The sequence below is a fragment of the Hibiscus syriacus genome, unplaced genomic scaffold (genome assembly GCF_006381635.1).
Source record: "Hibiscus syriacus cultivar Baekdansim isolate YM2019G1 unplaced genomic scaffold, ASM638163v2 tig00116965_pilon, whole genome shotgun sequence".
In the NCBI taxonomy this organism is placed as follows: domain Eukaryota; kingdom Viridiplantae; phylum Streptophyta; class Magnoliopsida; order Malvales; family Malvaceae; genus Hibiscus; species Hibiscus syriacus.
Window position 1 is genome coordinate 3,211,797 of NW_024063490.1, and position 25,963 is coordinate 3,237,759.

Genomic DNA, 25,963 nt, shown 5'->3' on the forward strand with positions numbered 1-25,963 from the left:
AAGTCGTCCCCACAAACAGAAAAATCGTCCATGAAGATCTCCAGAAAATCCTCAACCATATCTGAAAATATAGCTTGCATACAGCGCTGAAACGTTGTCGGGGCATTACAGAGTCCAAAAGGCATCCTCCTAAAGGCAAAAGTGCCATAGGGACAAGTAAATGTAGTCTTCTCCTGGTCCTCTGGTGCGATGGCAATTTGATTGTACCCCGAGTACCCATCCAAAAAGCAATAGAATGCTTTGTCGGCCAATCGATCCAATATTTGGTCGATGAAAGGTAGAGGAAAGTGGTCATTCTTCGTAGCTTTGTTGAGTTTTCTATAGTCCATACATATCCTCCATCCGGTCACAGTGCGAGTGGGTAATAGCTCATTATCCTCATTCGTAACCACCGTCGTGCCTCCTTTCTTCGGAACACATTGGACAGGGCTCACCCATGAGCTATTGGAGATAGGGTAGATCACATCAGCATCAAGCTTCATCAGGGTTGAGTCTTCTTTGTGGTTCAATTGAATTGCCGTGGCAATATTCTAGCAGAATCTTGTGCATGCATATCGTGGGACTAATGCCTTTCAAATCAGCCATAGTCCAACCAATTGCTTTCTTATGCTGCATCAAAACACTTAACAAACTTTTCTCTCTTGGTTAGCAGTAAGGTTAGCGGAAATAATCACCGATAAAGTCTCATTGCTACCTAAGTAAACATATTTAAGATGCCATGGCAAAGTCTTAAGCTCTAGATTGGGTGCATGCAATAATGAAGGCTTAGGACAAATGAATTCATCAAAATTCAGAGGTTCAAAATTCATACCTGATCTAACTTGTACTAAGCTAGATTGCTCCTTCAAAATTGGAAAGTCGTCGGACTCCACTAAGCTTTCATCATCCACCCAATATTCATTTTCTGCTAGCTGAATGAAGTTGTTCTGGCAAAGATGTTCAGTCTCTTCTTCAATCACTGAGTTCAATTCAGAAATGCCTTGGCAGTGTCATCAACATATTTGAGTGTTCTAAAAACATTGACAGTCACACACTGATCAGCCACTCTTATGGTGAGTTCACCTTTTTCACAGTCTATCAAGATACGTCCAGTGGCTAGGAAAGGTCTTCCCAGAATGATTGGTGCCTTGGCATCAACTTCACAGTCCAGAATTAAAAAGTCGACTGGAAACACAAACTTGTCCACCCTTACTATGACATCCTCGACTCTCCCTTCAGGTTTAACATGGGATTTGTCGGCAAGTTGTAAAATAACTGAGGTGGGTCTTGCATCTCCTATGCCAAGCTTCAAGAATATCGATTTCAGCATTAAGTTGACACTTGAACCAAGATCACATAAAGCCTTTCCAACGAAATTAGCTCCAATTGAACAAGGAATAATGAAGCTGTCCGGATCAATTTCTCTTCGACGGCAACTTACTCAATGAAGAACAAAATTCTGTTGCCGTGGCAACAGTCTCTACTTTCCTCTTCTTGGTACAGATGTCCTTCAGAAATTTGGCATACATCGGCATCTGTTCAACAGCTTCCAAGAGAGGTATATTGATATGGAGTTGATCAAGAATGTCTACGAACTTCTTGAACTGAACTTCATCATTGTGCTTCTTCAATCTTTGCGGAAAGGGTGGGGGAGGTCTAGCTTCCTTAGCTGTAGGAATAGAATTTTCTTTTGCCTTGGCATCAGAATCTGGTACCTTGGCAGAATCCTCCTCCTTGTCCTTCTCAGAAACTCTATCATCTTGTAATTCAGCTTCAATAGTGGGATTAGAATCATCATGTTGTGGCCCACTATCCTTGACTTGTCGATTGATTTGTGTTCCATTCCTAAGAGTTAACACATTGCAGTGCTCTTTTCCAGGCCCTTTAGTGACTTCAGTATCACTTGACAAACGTCCTTGCTGACGCTCTTGCAATGTCGTAGTAACCTGACCAACTTGACCTTCCAAAGCTCTCAGAGACGAGCTATGGCTTTGAAGTAAGGCGCCTTGACTATGAAGTAAAGCTCATTGATTCTTAATTGAAGTAGAATGGTCTTGCAGCATTGTCTTCGTAGTAGATATGAATTCTTGAATTGTAGCTTCTAAGGAACTTATGCTCGCTGAAGATGAAGCTCCTTGTTAGCATTATGCCATGGCATAGCATTTTGGTAACATTGAGGCTCATTGTGATTCTGCTGCCTAGTAGGTTGATTAGCATTGTGGGCTCCTTGATTTCCCCATGAGAAATTGGGATGCTGACGCCATCCAGCATTATAAGTGTTTGAGTAAGGATTGTTGCTGCCTCAATTGTAATTACCAATAAAGTTGATGGACTCATGGTTGGTTGGCATTCGCTCTCGTGATGATTGCCTTGGCCATAACAGACATGCCAATTAGTTGTTTTCACTTCCTTCACATCAGTGGAACATTGTAAGTTCTTCAACATATTAGTAATAGCGGAGAGTTGAGCGGACATCGAATCTTTGGCTTCTAACTCGAATGCTCCAGGTGCTCTCCTCCCACTCCCAAGTCTTGAGGAAGGAAATTGATAATCATTGTTAGCAATTCTGTCCAAGATAGCAAACGCCTTCGTAGGTGATTTGTCCAGCAATGTCCCATTTGCCGAGGCATCCAGTAACATCCTCGTGGGGTGCATTGACTCCATATAGAACATGACTACTTGAGTCCAATCATGAAAACCATGATTTGAACACTTTCTAAGCAAACTCTTGTAACGATCCCAACTCATACATGGATTCGTCGTCACCCTGGCGAAAAGATGATATTTCATTCCTTAGCTGCGTATTCATGTTTGGTGGGTTGTACCTCATAAAAAACTCTTGCAAAGATCGGCCCATGATTCCATCAAACCGGCTGGTACACCACTCAACCAAGCTCTGCTCGGTCACGCAATGAATACGCTCGGTCACGCAATGAATACGGAAAAAGCTTTAATTTCAGAAAATCCTCATGCACTTCTTCTTGGCGGAAAGAATCACAAACTTCCAGAAAATTGCGAATGTGCTGCCTGGCATCTTCAGTTGGCATACCCCCAAACTGCCCAATAGAATTCAACATGTTGAACATGACTGGTTTCAGCTCGAAATGTGCAGCTTGAATTTCGGGTTCCACAATCCCAGGATTCAGATCATCCAGCATCGGATTTAAATGATCTCGAATAACACGAGGCCTGATAGCAGGTTCAGCATTGTTTAATGCCGCGGCATTCTGATTTCTGTCATCTTGACCAATGCCTTGGTCTCCAATCTGATACATATTTTCTTGAGCACGTCTTCTTCTTCTAAAGAGTCTTTCAATCTCAGGTTCTATCGATTCCAAAGGCTCTTCAGAATTTCTTCTAGGCATACACTAAATAAACCTGAAAAATAAAACAAAAATATCAAGTAAACTATACAAAAAAAATAAAAATACAAAACAAAATAAAATAAAATGCTCTCGTAAAAACTAAATAACTTCAGGCTGCCAATCCCCGGCAACGGCGCCAAAAACTTGTTCGCGTGTTGTGAGTACTATAAAATATACGCAAATAATGTGCAAGTATACACAATCGCTCAAGTAAATAATGATGAGTATCGTCTCCACAGGGATTGGGTGAAATTACGAAAGTCTAACCAAAGCAACGCACTAAATTATCTAAGTATAGTTAGTCTTGATATATACAAATGTCACGACAATGGATATGTTTATGCTGGTGGATGCAGATTGATAGTGTGATGGTGTAGCAAATGGAAATGCAGTGGCAATGATAGAAGTTTAATATTGAGTATGGTGAAATGTCAAGGCAATGAAAAATGGTAAAAACATTAAATAAAAAGATAAATAAAATAAGAAGAAAATAATCCTCACGTGACAAGCTTCCAATGAAATGAATGGTAAGGATTGGTCTAAGGTTGCTAAACTTATTTCCCAAGTATATTTAAGCTAACTGGTCTTTACTTACTCGACAGGGCTTTCCTAAAGTGTTCAAAAGAACCTAACAGAATAGGATGCCAAGGCATCTGCTCTCACTCAACGATGTTGGACAGCCTACCCTATTGATAAAGACACCTTTTTTAGTCGTTGAAATCCTATCCTAGTCTCTTCCGAGATCTAAGGGATTAAGTTATGATATTCCTAGGCCGGTTCAAAGCCCCTTGAAAATACCATAACCCATTGCTTATGAGGATCTTATCTTGCGTTTCTTCCGAATACTTACAAGTATTTTTAGCTTAGGATTCTTCCGAATACCTAACCTTCATCTAAGAGATGGACATTTCCATGCCTCTTACAAGCCTAGATGGTGAAGCATTCATAAGCAAAGCAAATAAAGAACCAAAATAAACTTAAATATACCATTAAAAATAAAGTTTAAACAACCATTCAACCAACCACCACCAAATAAGTTAGTTCATGGTGGGGTTCGAAATATCCAAACACAAAGTCATGAAAATATTTGTTCCAATAACCCACAAATTAATAGAAAAATAGCAGTAAAAAGGGAAGTGAGAAGAAGCCTACGACGCGCCACCGGAGGTCTCCTCTCGGCCACCACGAACCACCTAGCTCGCTAGCTCCCTTCGGCGCCTAGCTTGCCACTCCTTGGAGCTTTATCAATGGAGGAATATCCCAAGGAAGAAGAAAAAGAAAAAATAAAAATATGATTTTTCAGCTTGCGTGTGCTCTCCTTCCGTATGTGCGTGTGTCTCTCTATCCCATGAGGTGTCATATATAATAAAAAATATCTAGGGGTAATGATGAGTTTGTTGGGTGCAAAATACCCCTCATACCCCTAGAATCACATGTTGTGCATGATCCTTATCCTCCAAGTGGCGTGGTCCATTGGCAGCTCTGGCAGGCGGTCCATTGGCAGCTCTGGCAGGCGGTTACAACAGTCCTTCACGTGCAGAGACAGATGTCAAGTGCCAGCTGTCCTTATGCAGAAATATCTTTTTGTCTTTTTCTGCGCCAGAAATGCCGAGGCATTTCAATCTGCTTTAGCAACGTGTGATGTCGCGGCATTACTTCCCAAAGAATCCTTTTTCTTGCTATTCCCTGCACACCATAAACAAACTGCACCTTTCCCTCAAACAGCACCATTAAGAAATAAAATAGCACAATCACCACAAATGCAACTATATGATCCTAAAATGAGCTTTTAAACAAACAATAACTTAAGTGAAAAAGGCTTTAAAAGTAGCCTTTTTAGGAAGTTAACATGGATAATCTAGTGATGTTGGTCTCCACCTGGTCATACACAGATGCAAAATCAAAATTTATAAGCTCCTTGAATCTAAAAAGAAAGAAAAACAAAAAGAAAAAAATAATACTAATAATTAAGGTGCAAGAAATAAAAAATTAAAGTCGCTATTGCCAATCACCAGCAACGACACCAAAAACTTTGCAATTGGTGAAAGTGTACACGTTGCAAGTTATAGTATAAAAATATATCGTCTCCACATGGATTAGTGAAACTCTATCTTCTAACTTCTCGCACTATAAAAAAATAAATTAGTGATGCCAAGAGTTTGAATTAACAATAAAAATTAATTAAACAAGTAAATAAAAGTATAAATTGAGATTGAATAAGAGAGTAGGTTGGGTTATCGTGATTTACGGTAACAGTCTGGAAAGTCTGAGTAGTTGATTGCCGAGGCAACTCAATTTCTTTGGCAACTAAAAAAATTCAATTGCTTTAACAACTGGGTTCCTTCCTTCAAAGCTAGGCAGAGCGTTCTTCAATGTCTTCTTGTTATCCCTAACTCAAAGAACTGATCAATTATGCATGCTTTGGTGATACATCTCTGTGTTAACCATGGGTGAACAACAATCGGTCTTGAGCTCCTTTTAGCCGTTGAAATTCAAATCTTATCCTTTAGATAGATCAATCTTCACTAATGTTTGTTCAAATGAAGATCATGTTCATTAGTTTCTTGAATCTAACTCTCCCGATATTAGATAAATGGATAAACTCTCGAGATCCTCTCCCAATTCACTCGATATCAATTAAAGAACCAAGAAATAACAAACTTCGAAATAAAAAGACAATCAAGAATTCAAACTAATCCAAAAAGCTTTCACAAACACAAAATCCTAACAACCCAAACCAATTAAATTCAGTTCATGGCTGGGTACAAAAGAAATACAAGATGAAGATTCCCCATTATCATGAATCAAAAAGAAAAAGAAATAAGAAGATGATTGCGTTAAGCTTTTTTTTATCTAGCCTTCCCTCTTTTCTTGTGCATTTGGTTCTTGATTTATAGAAGAAGATTAGGTCAAATTGGTTGTTTATGAGGATGAGTTTTAGTTGGAATAAAATAGAGAATAAATCTCTTTTATTTTTATCCTAAAACTCCTTGCAAATTTGACTTCTTTATCTCATTAAAACACTGCATGGAATTCCAACTTTGTAGGGCTCTCTTTTTATTTTATGTGATTATCTTGATGAGGTGAATTTATCCAGTTAACATTATCTTGCACAAATTAACACACACTAGCAGTATCTTTTCCACAAAAAAACCAACCAAAATGCAATATCAAACTTAACTGTGAAGGAAACTATGAACTTATGCATAAATAACTAATAATGAACCTATACCGAACCTAAATCTAGCAATAATTATGGGTAAAATGGTAGAAAATATATTACTTTTATATGTTTCACAGTAACCCGAGCATAAAATCTATGGTCACTCCGTCCTATTTCCACTAAGGAATCTAAATAGGCTGGAGTAACCCTGCAGGAACCTAGTGTTCCTCTTCTACCTGATGACAGACTAAGCATCTAGTGACAAACTCTAACACTTCCCTTTTCATACCCTACCACCAGTACAACTATCGAAGCTCATGGTACATCTTGTTAGTGCCTGAGTGAACTAAGAGTAAGTTGTAATACGCCTCATGAATAATCTTACTATGCAACTGAGTGTCTGCGGGTACACACAATCAACCCTTGAAATATAATATTCCTTCATCACGTAACTCAAAGTCTGGTGTCTCGCCCTGGTAAACTTGCTCAACCTGAGCCTTTAACCTATCATATGAACTCTTTAGTCTTTTGATCTCACCTACCAACTCCGGATCGACTTGTAGCTCGTCTAACAATCTACATTCACTAGTCAGGTTCAACTGTACTAGAAGGGTTATAACTTTGTCATCGATTTCTTGTTCAAGGCGCCTACCATCACATTTGTTTTATTCGGATGGTAGTCTATCACAAAATCATAGTCCTTAAGAAACGCAACCCACCTAAGCTGCTTCAAGTTCAACTCTTTCTGTGTGAATAGATACTTAAGATTTTTGTGATCAATGAAGATGGGACATTTTTTACCAAACAGGTAGTGTTTCCAAATCTTCAAGGCAAACACCATTATTGCTAGCTCAAGGTTGTGGGTGAAGTAGTTATGCTCATATGGTTTAAGATAACAGGATGTGTAACCTACAACCTTGTCTTCTTGCATCAAGATGCATCCAAGACCATTCAACGAAGTTTCACTAAAAACTATGAAGTCCTTACTCAACTCTGGTTGAGTCAATACTGGAACATGAGTTAAGATGATCTTCAACTTCTCGAAGCTCTTTTTTTAATTTTCATATCACTCAAAAGGGCCCCTTCTAAAGTAATTTGGTCAGTGGGGTATCTATAATCGGGAAACCCTAATTAAACCAATGATAATACCCTACTAGACCCAGGAAACTACATATTTCTACCATATATTTAGGTGGCTCCCGCTCGATTATGGCCTGAATCTTTTGAGGGTCGACTCAGATTTCATCTGTTGATGACATGACCTAGAGATAAAACCTTTGGAAACCAAAACTCACGCTTCCCAAACTTATCGTACAATATTTTCTCTTAGAGTGTTTATAGGACGATACAAAGGTGCTGGTCATGATCTTCCTCTGATCGAGAGTACACAAGGATTTCATCTATAAACACCACTACGAACTGATCTAGGTATGGGTGGAAGACTCGGTTCATCAACTCCATGAATGCCACTAGGAAATTGGTCAAAACGGCATTAATAATAACTCAAAATGATCATATCTCGTCTTGAAAGTTGTTTTCTCCACATCGATTTCCTTGACCTTCAACTGATAATAACCTGACCACAAGTAAATTTTTGAAATCACACATGCTCCCCTCAACTGGTGGAAAAGGTCATCTATAATAGGGAGTGGATAACGGTTCTTAATGGTTAACTTGTTCAACGGCCTGTCATCGATGCATAAACTTATTGACCCATTATTCTTCTTGACAAACAAGATCGATACTCCCCATAGAGATATGCTCAATCAAATGAAGTTATTCTCTAAAATCTCTTGGATCTGAGCCTTTAACTCCTTCATAAGGGTAACTCCATCATGTCTACTAGAAAAATCTGACCCTAAATCTCTACTGGACATCACCAATGGATCTTTTCTACTAGTACATCTAAACCTAGAAGGTTCGATACTCGAACTCCTACCTCTAAGTCTTAAGTTGGGATTTCTATTTCTTGACCTAGATCAGAGTAAATATAGGAGTGGGTGGAACCAAGATCCATCAATGTAATAACTGGAATAAAAAATACTGTGAATGTACTTGATATTATGTTTGTTGCATCACACTCATCCCAAACTCTAACTGCATACTGTCTAGAGGCTACCTCGGCTCTACAACATTCACTAACCTGGTTGTCCCTCAACTATGTTGCATTGATAAGCACTACCACCTTTCAGTAGCCCTCAGCCTCTCTGCATTTATGGTGTTGACCTCTGAGTCACTGCTAGATCTGTTTCTTGAGTCCCTGGACAGTCCCTAGTGAAGTGATCTAAGGAGCCCAACTAAAATAACCCCTCATCCCGCATTGAGCATAGATTGGATGAGTGAAGACTCTTATCGAGTCACTGACACTCACTCTAGAGACTAATGTCAGGGTCTCCTCTAAGGCTCTGACTAGCTCTATTCAATTGTGTTATTGAGGGTCGACACAAACCCTGACTATCTCGGGCTCTCTTGGTCGAAGTATACAATGACTTCACTGGCATAGTAGGTCTCTTGGATTGTCCCACAAGCTCGCTCAAATGTAGTCCTACTCAGGACCCTCTCGACCATCTTCTCATGACGGGATAACTCATCAAAGATACAGTCGAAACCAACTTTAGAGCATACTTACTCAAACTAAAGAAATATCTCTTATACTCCATCACAGACCGATCTCCCTAAGCTAAGTGTAGGAACTACTCGAGCCTCTTCGATGAATTTCTAATTGAATTTGGATCGGAACTACTCTCATGATGGCTTATCTGACTCTAGTTCCATCTCTATCATCTCCCACCAATCAATGGCGTCATCCTTGAGGAAAGCGGTGACGTACTTGAGCTTACCCTATAGGGTAAGGTGTAGCTGTCAGAGGGTGCGAAGGGTCTCTCTGAGCCACTTATTGGCTGTTATAGGGCCATCTTCTACATAACCATAGAATTTTGTGGTTTTGTATATATGAAACCCTAGGGCGACTCTTGGGGTACTACTATAGGCTGGGCTAGAGGTACTGGTAGGGAAGGTGGTGCAACTGAGGCGCTGGGTATAACTCTGACTATCTGTCTAAAGGGTGAGGTAATGTCCTTAAAGAAGGTCATCTTCTCGACCCCCATATCCTCTGGTACGTAATATTAGTCCGCATATAGGATGAACTTATCACCGGTGTCGGCTACTAACGAGGCATGACTCTTATCTCTACCGTCCTAACTATACGTTGGATTGTCTTCCATGAATTTTCTAAAATTAGAAAGAAACGAAGGTTATTATCATTATTCCAATCATTATAGAATTATTGACTCTCTAGATGTATATGCATATATAGAAGTTAATTGAATCTAACCCAGGGGTCTTAGGAATAACTAAATCTGACGCTCTGATATCACTAAATGTAACACCCTAATCTAATTCGACCCAAAGACCGAGGGATTAAAGTGTTACACGGGACCACCAAAATGGCTAACCTAAAAATATTCTTTTTAAAATGGTTTCAAACATTAAAAAATAACCATTCATAGTGATATGAATAAAACATAATAAATATGAGTTTAAAAATATGGGGGACCTCTCAAATATCCAAAATAATAACAATATTGAGTTTAATATAAAAATAGAGTTACATATGAATACAAAAAGGGTTTGCCATAATACATGCACTCTAATATCAAGACATGCTCTTAAGCCTCGGCTGAACTGGAATATCTGGTGATGATAATGCTCAACGGAGATCTCCTAAGAACCTACAGACGGAAACATATTCCAAACACTAAGCTTTCAAGCTCAGTACCACACTAGTAATTGTATTGTACTACATGAATTCACTAAATGAGCATGCTAATGACATATGTATGAAGACATGGGGATACTGACATGACATACTAAGGTAGGCATTATGGTGTGACTGAGGGTTCTGCATCTTAAAGCACACACGCCTCTAGCCTTTCTAAAATACCCTCGGGTATCTAGGGTGAGATCCAATTCATAGCTATATTTTTAAAGAAAAAAATTATTCTTTGATTGTAACATTGGCATGTTATATATGCTGTTAGATCAAAGGATTCAAAGGTGGTTACATAAATATGTTCATGTTTTAAACATATTCAATCTGCAAGAACTTTCTTTTTAACCAGATCCTAGACAATGAAGGAGTTAATGGAAGGAGAAATGGGAAACAAGTGAGCAAAATATCAAAAGAAGAAGAAGAAGAACGTAGATGCACGTGAGTTTTTTTTTTAATTTAGCTTACACGTAAAACTTCCTTTGATGGGTTAACAAACATTAACGGATGAGAGATTTAAATCTGATGGACTTATAACGCTAGGGATCAAACACACTTAATTAAAAAATCAGTGACCAAAGTCGATCAGACATTAAATAAAGGGGACTGTTGGCATAGTTTACCCTATTTTATTTTGTGGCCATCTATTTTTTAATATTAAATACCGCAACATGAATTTTAATTACCTAAAATTTATAAAGTAAAATATCTTTAATACTTACAAAAATATTTTTGAAGGAAAAAAAAAAGCAAGTACACGAAACAAACTTGAAACCACGATAAAAAAATTCATAATTCTGTAAAGTGTTATTAGACATCAAATAATAATAGTAAGTACTAAACATTAAACAAAAAAATTTAAACATGTTGAAAGATAATAAAGATCTAATATTTTGTGATGGAATTAACACCTATAAAATTATATTTAAATTTATTGCTCCAGTATTTTTTTCTTAGATGGTATTTGAAAAAAAATACTTAATTATTTAATGTTATTATATTTATTCAGAGTGTTAAAAAACTCTTAATTTTAATTGGAATAAAATTATAATATTAAATAAAGAAAATCAATCCAGAATTATAGGTGTAATTTATATAAATACAAAGTCTATTCATTATAGCTATGACTTTATCCAATTAAATTATTTTTAAGTAACATTACTTATATATAGTGGTGCACAAAAAATCCGAATATCCGATTTTGCGAAAAAAATATCCGAAACCGGATTTGGGAAAAACCGGTTTTTTTTAACCGGATCGGATTTTTTTAAACCGGTTATTTTAACCGGTTTGGAAAAAAAAACCCAGACCGGTTTTTTTACCGGATAAAAAACCGGTTTGAAAAAAACCGGTTAAAAAACCGGTTTTTATCCGAAAAAAACCGGTCTGGGTTTAAAAAACTAGCCGTTAATATAGCCGTTTGTGACCGTTTTTGACCGTTTTTTCTTTAAAAAATTTCTCAATCTTATTACACAACACTTAAACATCTCTCAAATCTTAGTTTTGTAATTTTTTGTCATCATGAGTAACACTGCTGAATCTTCCGTCGGGGAAACCTTGAAGTCGTGAGAGTGATCGAACACCTCGAAACAAGATATTTGGGATCACTACGATTTATGTGAGATGTCAATGGCTCGAAGAGGGCGCGTTGTAAACTTGTCTAAAGTTTCATCGGAAGGAAACAACGTTGAAGAACCATTTGACAATCATGCAAGGCACTTCGCTCAAGATCGGATCCTAGTCAATCGAATCTTACACCGCAAGGTGGTGTTTTGTTTACGACAACGAAAAATTACGAAACGTTTACAAAGTTCGTGATTACAAAAGCATTGCCGTTCGACCACTTGATGATGAAGATTTCACGACAACAATTCAACAACTAATGCAACCACGTTATACTCAAGTAAGTCGTACTACCCTTAGAAGAGATGCTATAAAATGTGGCGTAGGCGAGGGAAAAAATGATTTTAGGATTCCAAGAACACCGTTATGGTGTGTCGCTTACATGTGACGTTTGGAGTTCCCCTCATAATACCGGAAATTCTTTTTTAGCCGTTACGTCACATTGGTTAGATCAAGATAATTGGCAAATGATGAAAAGAACAATCGCGTTTGAATTATTCGGTGAGCCGCATATCGGTGCTAATTTATTTACACTTTAAACGGGTAATTTGTCTTTATAAATTAGAAAATAAAGTTTTTTCTATATCCTTTGATAATGCATCGAATAATACAAACGCGGTTCCAAGATTGAAATATTACTTTCATCGATTTTAGACGGTGCGTTTTTCATACCCGTTGCGTTGCACATATAATTAATTTATCCGTGCAAGCCGGTTTGGAGGTTATTGAGCCAATTAGATTAGAATTTAAACAATGATAAAATCGATTCTTTGTAACAAAACAAAAGACTAAATGATTATAAACGATTTTGTAAGTCTGTTAATAAAAAGCTTTGGGTCCTAATTTGGATTGTCCAACTCGTTGGAACTCAACTTGGATGATGATGCATACTGCCTTAAGGCAAAGGGAAACATTGCAAACATTTCACGATCGGCTTTTCGAGAGGGGTCATGTCCCAAACATTTATCCGGATTCGAGTTGGGAAACTATAGCCAAATAACCGATTTGCTTGAGGTTTTTAAAAATGCAACAACTTTTTTATCCGGTGTTTATTACCTACTAGCCCGTTGGTTCTTAATCAAAATTTTTGTTGGCTACCCGACTAATGACTTTGAATTTGAAACCGAAGTTTTTCAAGAAATTGGCTTTGCAATGAAGGAAAAACTTTTAAAATATTTAAGGAGATTCCCCCCATTTTTACTTGTGCCGCCGCTTAAACCCAACGTTAAATGTTGGTGGGGTTGAAACACTAATTGAACAATTGCGTTTGCTTTTAATCTAACCGATGATGAACCCAACTTGTCCAAAACCAAAAATTTTTTAACAAATGTTTTCGAGACATGTTTGCAATTTATTTAACTAATACGGATCAAGTAGTGTAATACACGATCAAATGAGAATGAATGCGGAATCATCTAGTAGACGTCCAAGTAACATAAATTTGAATCTTTTTAACACTCTTGTAAATTCCCAATCCAAACGATCACGTACTACCACCCAAGCGAGTTGGGAAATTACATGTCATATTTTCTATCAAAAATGACATTTGAAGAGTTTGAAAGTTTGGATATTTTGGCTTGGTGGAAAGAAAAGGAAGCACAATTTCCGATTCTAGCCGCCATGGCCCGTGATTTACTAACCGTCCAAGCTTCTACGGTAGCTTCGGAATCCGCTTTTTCTGTTAGTGGCAGGGTTATCACAACGGAGATCAAGACTAAGTCCCGAGTCGGTGGAAGTATGCATTTGTTTAAAGGATTATTTGGATGGAGCGGCTCGTAAGAAACATATCACCACCCTAGAAGATGCAATTGATGCCGATTTGGAAGCAAACTTACACATGAAGAAGTCGAACTTGGAATATCCCCTCCAAACGAAGAAGGCGAAGATGATGAAGAAGAGATGGCAATGTTTATTTATAACTTTATTTCAATTATCGTAAACTTTGTTTCAATTATCGAACTTGAAGTTTTTAAGTATTTGAATTTATCGAACTTGGAAGTTTTTAAGTATTTGAATTTATCAAACTTGGAAGTATTTAAGTATTTCAATTATGTTGAGTTAATTAAGTATTTCAATTAAGTATTTGAATTTATCGAACTTGAGGTTTGATGCTTTCTCTTTGATTCTCTCTTGATTATAGTTGCTTGATGTTTCTTGTCTTTGATCAATGACTTCTAAGCTTGCTTAAATACACCTTGAATCACTTCTGAACGTTAGTGATAATTAATGAAGATAATATAGCCGTTTAAGTGTGAAAACATTTAATAAAAATGCTTAGAGCGTGGGGGAATCGGTACCCTCTCATAGGGAATCGGTTTCCTCTCATAGGGAATCGGTTCCCTAAGTGTAAAATTCAAATATTTCGACCGTTGAATAGGGGGGAATCGGTACCCCTATGGGGGAATCGGTTCCCTCCGAGCATTCTGGAAATCTCGGAGCCAAACCATTCAGTGAGGAATTGGTACCCCCTTGGGGGGAATCGGTTCCCTATGAGCAATCTGGAATATTAAAATCGGTTTTTTAAAAAAACCGGTTTTTTTTAAACCAAAACCGATTACACCGGTTAGGATATCCGACCCTCCAAACCGGTTAGAAACCGAACCGGTTATTTTATAAACCGATTTTTTTTCTATGGGAAAAAACCGAATCGGATAAAAACCGATCCGGATCGGATTGAAATCCGAATTATGTGCAACCCAAGTTATATAGTTATATAATAATTAGTAATATATTAAAATATTATTTTTTTCGATATAAATTTAATAATATAATACAATATAAAAGATATTTCTATTGATTAAAAAAAGCAAACTCGTGATTTTATATACTATGAAAATAGATACATAAACTAGTTCCGAGATTTGATTATTTTTGTCAAATTGATCCTAAACTGTTTGAGGTCGAAATTAGCCTCTAACGTTGGAAAACATTATACAAATTAGTCCTCTAAAGTTGAATGTTGTCAAATAAAATGGACATGTAATGCAGTGTAACGATGGATGTAGAATTAGCGCTCGAGAAGAGGCAATTAGGGATTTGGGAGAATTTAAAGATTGAGATACACGGGTAAATTGGAAATTAAGAGAAGGGGTGGTCAATGGGTCTTATTCCAACAGAGGGATCCGGGTTGAAACAAGCTAACAGTGGAGAGGCCTAACAACTGGAGACAAGCCAAGGGGCCATGGTGAACACCTTGAAGGAGAAGTGGGCTTTAATACATGCCAGCCCAGGTCCAGTAGCTTTCCCTATGAAATGAATCCTGCATGCGTCAACAAATTATCTTTTAAAGTTGTAGATATGTAGTACGATAAGGACAGTTGTGATACTATTAATACACATTGTACCCAGTCCATTTGGATTATCTATCATGAATGAAATGGGAATTCCTTTTCTACAATCCTTTTCTATTCTATAATCATATCAATTTCTGCAAAACCCTAACAAATTCACCCCTAAAACGTGACAATTGGTAATTAGAGCCTAGCACCTGTCTATCAAGAAAACTGGAAAAACAGAAGAAAACTCAAACCATAGTAGAGGATGCAACCTTAGCTGCCATCCAACAGCAGGTTAACGATATTCAACAGTAACTAGAAGGCTTGAAAGATGATGCTAAGGTCCTCAATGGTGGAAAGATAAAGAACATAGGCTGATCAATGTGGAGGCCGGATTAGCAGAGCAATGAGGATTCTTGACAAGCATATTAAAGATATTAAGGATCAAGGAAGGAGATGCATCATCGGAAGAGGAAGCTAACCCCAACACTGAGAAGGAGACTGAGCAGGTAAACAAGCCTAATACTTCCAAGTCCGAGGGTAAAAGACTTATAATAGGGTATAAGGAGAGGTACTCTTACCAACCTAACAAACCTGTCATTCTAGCATCCAAACTGCTAATGTTTTAGGATTCTACACCCTTAACCCAAAAGTTACAGTTGTGAAATAACCTAGGCAGTTCCAGTGAAATCCCCCCAAAAATAAAGATAATGTTGATAATAGGAATGTGTCCAAAACTTTTTATGGAGGTACATGGATAGTCATACCTCGACCAAAAGTGGAATTGCAAGTGTTTGATATCCTCAGTGGGTGGATTAGGAAATGCCAGAAATATTTCAATTTGTTGGGCATTCCTAAAGAAAAAAAATTGGATGTGGTAGCCATGGTTTGATGGTTACATAATGAAAAAAATTGGGAGTAACCTGGTAGGAATTCAAAGTTGACTTATGTCATCGATTCTGTGATAGAACTTACACGGAAACTATTGATGAATTCAATAAACTGACATAGTGTAGAGGAGTACCAAGGGAAGTACGAAGAGCTGAGACCCTTTTTGCTACTGTAAAACACGTATTTGACAGAATATTATTTGGTATCTAGCTTCATCAGCGGCTTGCAGGATGAACTGAAACACAAGGTCAGGGTCTTGGAGCCTAAGACACTATCATAAGCATAGAAGCAAGAAATGTTATATGAACTGACCAATGAATTTGAAAGCAAAAAATTCAAAACCCCTACCAAAAATTTTTCTTATCGCAGTCAGAACAGTGTTATAAATAATATGAAAACCGCCTTACTGCCTAATCAGAGACCTACTAACAGTAATACCAAACAAAATTTACTAGAATATAGAAGGGCACATAATCTTTGCTTCAAATGTGGGGAGAAATTAACTTGTGGGCATAGTGAAAGATAAGGCAGCTGAATTGCATGGAAGAAAATGAGGATTATTGAGTGAAGGGAATTTCAGAAGAAGAGCCAGAAATACGTGAAGAAACTGACAAGGAAGCTCTGGATATCTCTATTAATGCATTAACAGGTTGTGTGGGCCACAATACCCTAACAATACAAGGGTTCATCAAAGTCAAACCATTAAGCATAATCATTGATAGTGGGAACACACACAGCTTTGTGACTCTCAGATGGGGAGAGGGAATGGAAATGGTGCATACTCAACCTCTATTTATCACTGTTGTCAACGGAGATAAGTTGTTCAGCACTGCCAGGAGCAATAAGGTGGAATGGAAGATGAAGGGGTATGAATTCCAGCATAATTTTAGAGTGCTATCTCTGGTAAAAAGTGACATGGTGTTGGGAGTAGATTGGATGAAAAAATTCAGTCCAATACTAATGGATTTCAATGATATGACCATCAGTTTTTCCAGGGAAGGAAAGTATGTAGTGATTAAGGGAACTCGGAGAACTCCACTATTCAAGGTACTTTCAGGAGAGAAAATGCAGAAAATGACTGGGAAAGACAGTGAGTTAATGGGGTAAATATATTGGTTCAATGCTGAAGAAATAAATTGCTCAATTCTTCAAGAACTTTACCCCTTTTGGAAGAATTTAAAGATGTCTTTGAAAAGTCAAAGGAATACCTCCCTACAAGAAACATGACCGTGCAATTATTCTGAAACCTGAGGCACAACCTGTGAATCTAAGACCGATAGGCTTGCACATCATCAAAAGGAAGAAGTGGAAAGACGGATTGCAAAAATGCTAAGTTCTTCAATTATTCAAGTGAGCCAAAGACCTTCTGCTTCTCCATGTTTACTAATCAAAAAAAGGATGGTTCATGGAGGTTTTGTGTAGACTATAGTAGCTTAACTCCCTGACAATTAAAAACAAATTCCCTATTCCTACAGTGGAGGAATTATTGGATAAGTTGAATGGAGTTGCCTATTTTTCCAAAGTTGATATGAGATCAAACTATTAGAAGATCAGAATCAAGAAGGAGGACATTTCTAAAATGGCTTTTAGAACTCATCAAGGAAACTAAGAATTTAAGGTAATTCCCTTCGGGCTCACTAATGCCCCTGCCACCTTTCAAGAATTGATGAATGACCTATTTGGTGAATTCTTGAGAAAATTTGTGCTTGTGCTTTTTTATGACATATGGATGTACAATTCCACTTTTGAAGGGCATTCCAAGCATTTGAGGATTGTATTGGGGATTTTACAAAGAAACAAATTATATGAAAAAAAAATCATGTGTTTCTTTGGTCAGCAGCAAATAGATTATCTGGGGCATTTAATTTAGGCTTAAGGGGTAGCTACGGACCCTTCAAAAATCAGAGCCATGTAACATTGGCCCTTGCCTAAGAACTTGAAAGCTTTGAGAGGGTTCTTGGGGTTAACATGCTATTATGGAAAATTTATTAGAGGCTATGGAGAATTAAGCAAGCTCTTGACAAAAACGTTAAAGAAAGATGGATTTTACTGATCACCAGAATAGAAGGTAGCTTTCGAGGAGTTAAAAAGAGCAATGTGCCCGGCTCCTGTATTGGCTTTACCAAATTTTTAGAAAAAAATTTTGGAGACAAATACTAGTTCCAAGGGAATATGAGCAGTTCTTTCACAAGGGGCGAGGTTTATAGCATATCTCAGAAAGCCCTAGATCCTAAACATATTGACCTTTCCATATACGAGAGAGAATACTTGGCCATTCTAATGGCAATATCACAGTGGCAACACTATCTCGGATGTGGTCCTTTTCTCATTAAGACTAACTACGAGCCATTGAAACACTTGTTAAAACATAAATTAGCAACCATCACCCAGAAAAGGGCCTTATCAAAGTGTTAGGTTTTGACTACGCCGTATAGTACAGAAAGGGTAAAATGAACAAGGCTACAGGCTACTTATGCTCTTTCATGTCAACAAGAGGAACAAGGAGAAGTTTCTTTCATGGAATCATTATGGTCACCCCAACTTGGATGTCTGAGATTGGACAAAGCTATTTTGAGGATTCCATGGGCATCAAGGTAGGTACTGGAAACTGTTCAAAGGAGTGTTGTACTACAAGGGTAGAGTCTATCTAAGAAAAAAGGGAGGTCTTAGAAAAAAATCGATACTAACATTGCATGATTCACCTCAAGGAGGGCACTCTGGAATGCAAGCAACCTATCAAAGCGTCAAGGCTTATTTTTTCTAGCCTGGAATGAAGAAGATGATATAGACTCATATCCAACAGTGTGAAGTCTGTCAAAGAACAAAACCAGAACACGTGGCAAAGCTTGGGTTACTACAACTGATTCCTATTCTGACTAATGCTTGGGAAGGCATCACTATGAATTTCATAAAAGGTCTCTCAACCTCCTCTAAGTAAAATTGTATCTTGGTTGTAATTGACAAATTCACCAAGTATGACCACTTCACACCTCTGGCTCACCCCTATACAGTCCTAAAGGTTGCAAGACTCTACCTGGATCAGGTTTATAAGCTTCATGGATCTCCTAAAATTGCCATTTCTGATAGAGACAAATCCTTCACTAGTCTCTTTTGGCAAGAAATGATGAAACAAATGAGCACCACTACCTATTTTAGCACAACATCTCACCCCATGATAGACGAGCAGTCTCAGAGACTAAACCAATGCCTCGAACAATATTTAAGGTGCATGTGTTTCTTAAAACCAAAGTCTTGGATGACTTGGCTTCCACAGGCTGAGTGGTGGTATAACACTAATTACCACATAGCATTGGGAATGACAGCTTTCGAGGCACTATAAGGTTACAAGCCACCTATTATGGCTTAGACAGAGGAGTCTAGGGTAGGATTAGTTTAGGCGAGCATACAACATAGAAGTCAACTAAACAGCATACTCAAGGATCAGCTAGAGAAAGCAAGTTACCGAATAAAGCAAATGGAAGATAAACACAGAACATACCGAGAATTTCAAGAAAGATAAGAAGTTTAACTTAAACTTCAGCCTTACAGATAGACATCATTTGCTTTGCGAAAGAATCTAAAGCTTGCTGCTAGATATTTTGGTCCTTACAAAATTCAAAAGCAGATTGGTAAAGTCACATATCAGTTGGAATTATCTGCTCACTCCAAAATACAACCCCATTTTCCACATCAGTTTACTTAAAAAAAATTAGGGCAACAAGGTCATACCTCTCTTGATCCTCCAGAAATTATTGCTGATGAACAACTGAAGGTATATCCAGCCATCATTCTGCAAAAACGTATTATTAAGAGACAAAATCATGAGATCACACAGTTCTTCATGCAGTGGACAAATATGGGAGTTGAGGAAGCTACATGGGAGGATTACTCCATCTTGAAGGCACAATTCTCTAGTTTCGATCCTTGGGAACAAGGATCCTCTGATAGAGGGGGTATTGTCACGATGGAAGCAGAATTAGGGCTCGGTAAGAGTCAATTAGGGATTTAAGAGAATTTGGGGATTGAGAAACACGGGCAAATTGGAAACGAAGAGAAGAGGTAATGGGTCCTATTCCAACAGAGGGATCCAGATCGAAACAGGCCAACAGTGGAAAAGGTCCAACAACTAGAGACAAGCCGAGGAGCCATGGTGAATGCCTTGAAGGAGAAGTGGGCTTTAATACCCGTCAACCTAGGTCCAGTAGCCTGCAAGGGTCAGTAAATTATCTGTTAACATTGTATATATCTAGTATGATAATGACAGTTGTGGTACTATATGAATATATAATACTATACCCAATTCATTTGGATTATCTATCATGTATGAAATGAGAATTCTTTTTCGAAAATCTTTTCCTCTGCTATAATCTTATCAATTTCTACAAAACCCTAACAAATTCACCCCTAAAATGTGACATGTAGATAAATGGATCTTCTTTATAAAATGGAAATCTTTTAAGGAGTGCGAACATACATTAATACAGATATGATACAGTACAAATAAGACAACACGAGAATTCTAAACAATTAAGACATGAATACAACAGAACAAAACGGCCAGAAATAATTTTAAAATAATGACATAATAAAACTGCAAAATCGATATTTTTTTAACTAATATTAATGGTGAAGTACACAAATGGTCCCCGACTATAAGGAATTGTTCTAATAAGTTCATCGACTATTAAAAGTTATAAAATGATCATTTGATTATAGAATGTCGATTTGTTAAATCCATCGACTAATAAAAGTTATAAAATGGTCACTCGAATATTCATTATGTTTTAAACTCGTTTTTTTCCATTAAAAATTAGTTGTTGTCTACGCTAGACGTTAACATGATGACTGAGATATGATAGTAATTTGAGATTCTAAGATCAAATTCTATCACATCATAGTTAGCAATTTAATGTTCAGCTCAGAATACCATCATTTTTAACATAAAAAGATGATTTTGGAACATAATAAATAGTCAGATGATCATTTTGTAACTTTTAATAGTCGAGGGACTCAACAAAGCAACAATATATAGTTGAAGGATAATTTTATAACTTTTAAAGGTCAAATGACTTAATAAAATAATATCATATAGTTAAAGGATCATCGTGTACTTTATCCTAAAATTAATACGTAAACAGTTTGCAACCTTTTTAAATGATTTCTGAATTTAAAAGCTCGAGTCATTGAAAACCCAAAAGAATAAAATTGCTCATTGTTGATGCTAAATTTGAGAGAAAACAAGCGAAAATAAATAAATTAAATCATCATTTGTCCAGACATGTTCAATTAGTTGAGCTATATCTTAACCATGTTTTGTCCTTTTGATTTGATTTTAGGGATAAAGCATCTTTTTATTGAATGACAGTGCTTCATAGTTTTCTGAGGCCCATGCTCGATATAAAACTGCTGGATTTGAGGCAGGTGATTCCTCTTGTATTTGAATGGTTGAAAATCAATTAATCATCCATATTATTAGTTCTTTTGGACACGTACAGGTTGTCTTGTCCAAGGGAAAGCAAATCAAGCAGCCGCCGAGCATTGTGTGTTCCACCAAGCGTCACCTCGGCGGATCAAATCGCTGTGGCTGTGGTTAATTGATGTTAACCACACCGTTTATGCATTAGAAAAGGTTAAAGATAATAGATTTAAAATTAAAATAATATTTGAAGATAATCAATATATTATTTCACCAATTAAAAGTCGAACATGAATGTTTAAAGACTTGAAATATCAACTTTAATCAATCTACTAATGGCTCATTGACTTCGTAAAATTTTACTATGTTCATGGAACAAGATGATTATGTCGACAGTTGGTGGTTTACTTTTTTTGATGTAGGTGGAGAATCGTAACCGGTAGATAAACGATGATTGGTTAATGAAATGTTCTGTCTTTATAAGGAAGGAGAATAATAAAAGTGAGGGTGAAGATGAAAATTATAGATTCTTCTTCTTTTCTCTTGATCTTGATTGAGAGATTTTATAGTGATCCCAATACTCTCTTAATATTGGTGTCAGATATAAGATCATAATAGCTACTCGTAGGCTGAAAAGATAGATAGATCTTGTTAATGTTGCCAGTTGTCAATTCATTTCTAGTTCTAACAGATAACGTAAGACGTACCATAAGTCATTTCAAAAGATTATGGCTTCTTGATTTAGAGGTGCAAAGCTCTGGAGGTCCTATGTCTTGAAATATTCTTTTGGAACCTCAACTACGAAAGAGTTTTCCATAGGTCTTGATCTACAAAGATACAAAGATGGTACAATACTTCTTATCCTTAGTAAGAAGAACATTATAAAGTGACTTGATTTGAGATTGTCGTATACAAGTGTGACCTGCATTAAATCTTCCTTTTTTAAGGAATCGTCACGATGATTGATTTTGAACGGTTGAGAAGTACACATATATTAATGTGTGATTGGTGAAACAAAGAGATATGTGTTTAATCTTCAAGGAAACTTAGTTTTTTCAGGCTACTTAAAAGGGAGTTAGGGTAAAATCCATATTTTCCTTATGATTTCTTCTTTTTACTTGTCATTATTTTTGCAATATTTTTTGTTTGCTTTTTTAAGATTTTCTGTCTTAATGTCGAAGAGTATTATGAGTGCAGCAAAAATTTGAAGAAGAGAATGGAGGCAAATCGTTCGTCTACGATTTACACTGCCATTTTTTTATACAAAATTGGTCAGATGAGGGGGGGAAATCTTTTGTTGGCTTAGAGTTTACTATGAGATAATTTAATTTTGAGTTCAATTTCTATATCCCTCTGAGTCGTGTTGTAAAAGCGACTGTCATGAGATTTTCGGTGAGGATAAATAATGGTTTTACCTTCCTCATTTATTCTTGGAGACCATATTCCATCTACCGACACACAAATTTGTAAAGGACGTGCTAAATACCTATGGTTTAACTCCAAGTTAGTTGGCCAGAGTTTCCTGGTAGATCATTATTAGATATCTTATTTGGTGTCGACAAAGAAAATGGATTGGATTCCCTTGGTGGTTGTCCTATAGAACTAGTTTAGCTTGAATAGTATGGCCCAAAGAACTTAGGGTAAATTACACATTTAATATCTAAATTATCAATTTTGGTCCGATTTAATACCTAAAATTTTATTTTATCCCCAAAAACATACCTAACATTTAGTTTTTTCCAAAAGCATACCTAACATTTAGTTTTTGATTCATTTTAGTACCTCTTCGTTAAAAACTTAATGGCACTGCATTTTTTATGGGCAAATTAAATCATTCATCACTCAAATATGTTCTCACTCCTATTTTAGTACTAAAGTTTTAAAATTTTCAATTTAACTATTTAACTTTCAAATTCCTCCTATTTTGTTCGTCATGAAGTAAATGTGGTAGATCTTAAGTTAGCTCAACGAGCCCTTGACCGTAATGCTTCCTATTTCTTTAAGGCGCATGTACCACTGTTTGTTTTTCCCGATGTAAATCGTGATTGTTCATTGATTGATTAATGGGGATTTTTTGGGTACTCTTTTCCCCTTATAGGAACCCAACTTACGTTGGTAGAAGAGGTTTTTAATGAGGTCTATTTTCTTTAAAAAATAATTTATTTTATTAATAATTTTTGTGCCATGATATTTTTATTATGATTTTATTAATATATAATTAAAAAGAAAAAATAAATTTGAAAGTTAGAGTGATTAAATTAGGAGTAATCTGAAAGTTAAGTAATTAAATTAAAAAATTTAAACTTTAGTGACCAAAATAGAAGTGAGAATATAGTCGAGTGATGAATGATGCAATTTGCCCATTAAAAAGGTGTCACGTGCAAATCACCTGTTAAGTTATTAACGGCGAGGTACTAAAACAAAACACAAACTAAATATTAAGTATGATTTTAAAAAAAATAAAAGTTTAGGTACTAAAATTGATCAAAAATCGATAGTTTAAGTACTAAATGCGTAGTTTACATAAGAAATTATGCATGCCTGTTGAAAACATTTTGATATTTCGATATAACAAATGAAGTGTTAATTAATTTTAAGATTTTATATTGAATTATATATTCGATTAAATTATTCGAAAACGAAAATTATTACTCCAAGTTTTCAAAAGTCTATTTCAATCCTTACTCAAGTGTAAAATTAAGTTTCAATCTCAAAATATTTTTGAAACAGTTTTTACAAAGTATTTCGAGCCATATTCGAGCCAAAAATAAAAATTATTTAGTATGGTATTGATACCCCCTATAGGGTACCGATACCCCTGTAAACATTTTGGTTCCGAGAAATAACATAATGCTCGAATGGTACAGATACCCCCCATAGGTATCGATACCCCCATGCAATGGTATCGATACCCCTCATATGGTACCGATACCCTAAGGCATATAACGGTCAAAATATTTGAATTTTACACTACAGGTACGGATACCCTATGAAGGGGTACCGATACCCCCCACGCTCCAAGCTGTTTTATTAATTGTTTTCACACTTAAACGACTCCATTGACTCCACTAATCATCCCCAACGTTCAGAATCAATTGAAGGAGTATTTAAGCCAGTTCTGAAGCCTTTGATAAAAAAGAAATCATAGAGAAACAAGAGAGAAAGCATCAAACACCAAGTTTGTGCAATTCAAGCCAATTTTCCTTTCAATATTCATTTTGCTTTCAAGAACACCATTTGTGCTCATTTGTAATTATTTTTTAGTGTTCTTTTCTTGTTCTAGAATTGTGCAAACATCTTACCTTGTGAGGTTTTCCTTGTAAGTTTGCAAATTTGTGTATTTCTCTTTAAAAAAGAGTGTGCTCAAGAATTGGGGTATAATTCTTGAGGGAGTTGTAAGGTTACTCTTTGTCCTCAAAAGAAACAACAAATTAGTGAATTTGTTGGAAAATCCTTAGTGTGGATAGCTAAGGTAGTGGATGTAGACTTTGTTTGAGAAAGTCGAACCAGTATAAATCGTTGTGCAAATTGCTTTCAATTTTCTGCAAAAGTTTCCACCAAATTTTTAATTACCAATTAACCCCCCTCTTGGCCGATTCCATCGATCGATTAACTCAACAATGCCTTCTGAGCTTTACAAAGAGGCTTGTCGAGGGATTCAAGATCAAAGATCCCATTGTGGATTGAAATAGAAAGTAGAATTTAGGTTTGGAGTGCTTGAAGTTTGTCAAGTTGACGTTGAAATTATTTAGAGGTTTTGATTTTCTATTACGGTGAGGCAAACCTTGTAACACCCTCATGGGTGACCTGATCTGATCCAATATGTCTTATTAGGGCCATCGGAACGACCCACAGTAACAATACCAGAAAAATAAAAATTTGTTGAAAAACCATTTAAATTTCATACATTTCATAAATAAACAAAAATTTAGAAAATCATTCTCATATCAAAAAATGAATTCAATTATACATCGTATCATAAAATGTTCACACTCAGTATAAAACAAATATGAACAATATGCCCCCTAATTATATATGTACCGTGCTCTGTAAGCAACGCTGAAGGAACTCCCATACTGATGTCGATATTGGACATGATCAAATCCTTTAACCTGAAATGGTAAGTAACAAAGTGAGCTTTGGGAAAGCTCAATAATACAATACTACCAACATATTCTAAATGCCAAGCAAATATATGATGCAACATGAAGATTTCTTTGGTTATCTAGGAACATACAGGTCATAGTGATAAGTTGAGGTTTACCAATTAGTTATTTAGGTAATAGTTAGGAAGCTTACAGTTTAGAGGAAATTTTTTGAGAGGCAGTTTTAGAAGATGGAGTTCAGAGTCTAGTGTGTTTCAACAAAACCATAAATAATGATTTATTTCAGTAAAACATATTTTTTGAAAACTCAATAATACCCTCTACCCAAACACTCCATATGAAATTCCTCATAACTACATTTATAAAGACTTATCAT

General features: G+C 36.4%; 1 long non-coding RNA gene across 2 annotated transcripts; it reads right to left on the reverse strand.

Moving 5' to 3' along the window:
- Positions 1-14,899: 14,899 nt before the first annotated feature.
- Positions 14,900-20,086, reverse strand: LOC120191209. Of its 2 annotated transcripts, XR_005522672.1 has the most exons (4): positions 19,942-20,086; positions 19,795-19,855; positions 19,565-19,670; positions 14,900-15,158 (listed from the first exon to the last, which is right to left on the reverse strand). It is a non-coding gene; the product is annotated as an uncharacterized LOC120191209 (long non-coding RNA). The 2 variants fall into 2 exon arrangements; XR_005522671.1 differs by lacking the exon at positions 19,565-19,670.
- Positions 20,087-25,963: the final 5,877 nt, after the last annotated feature.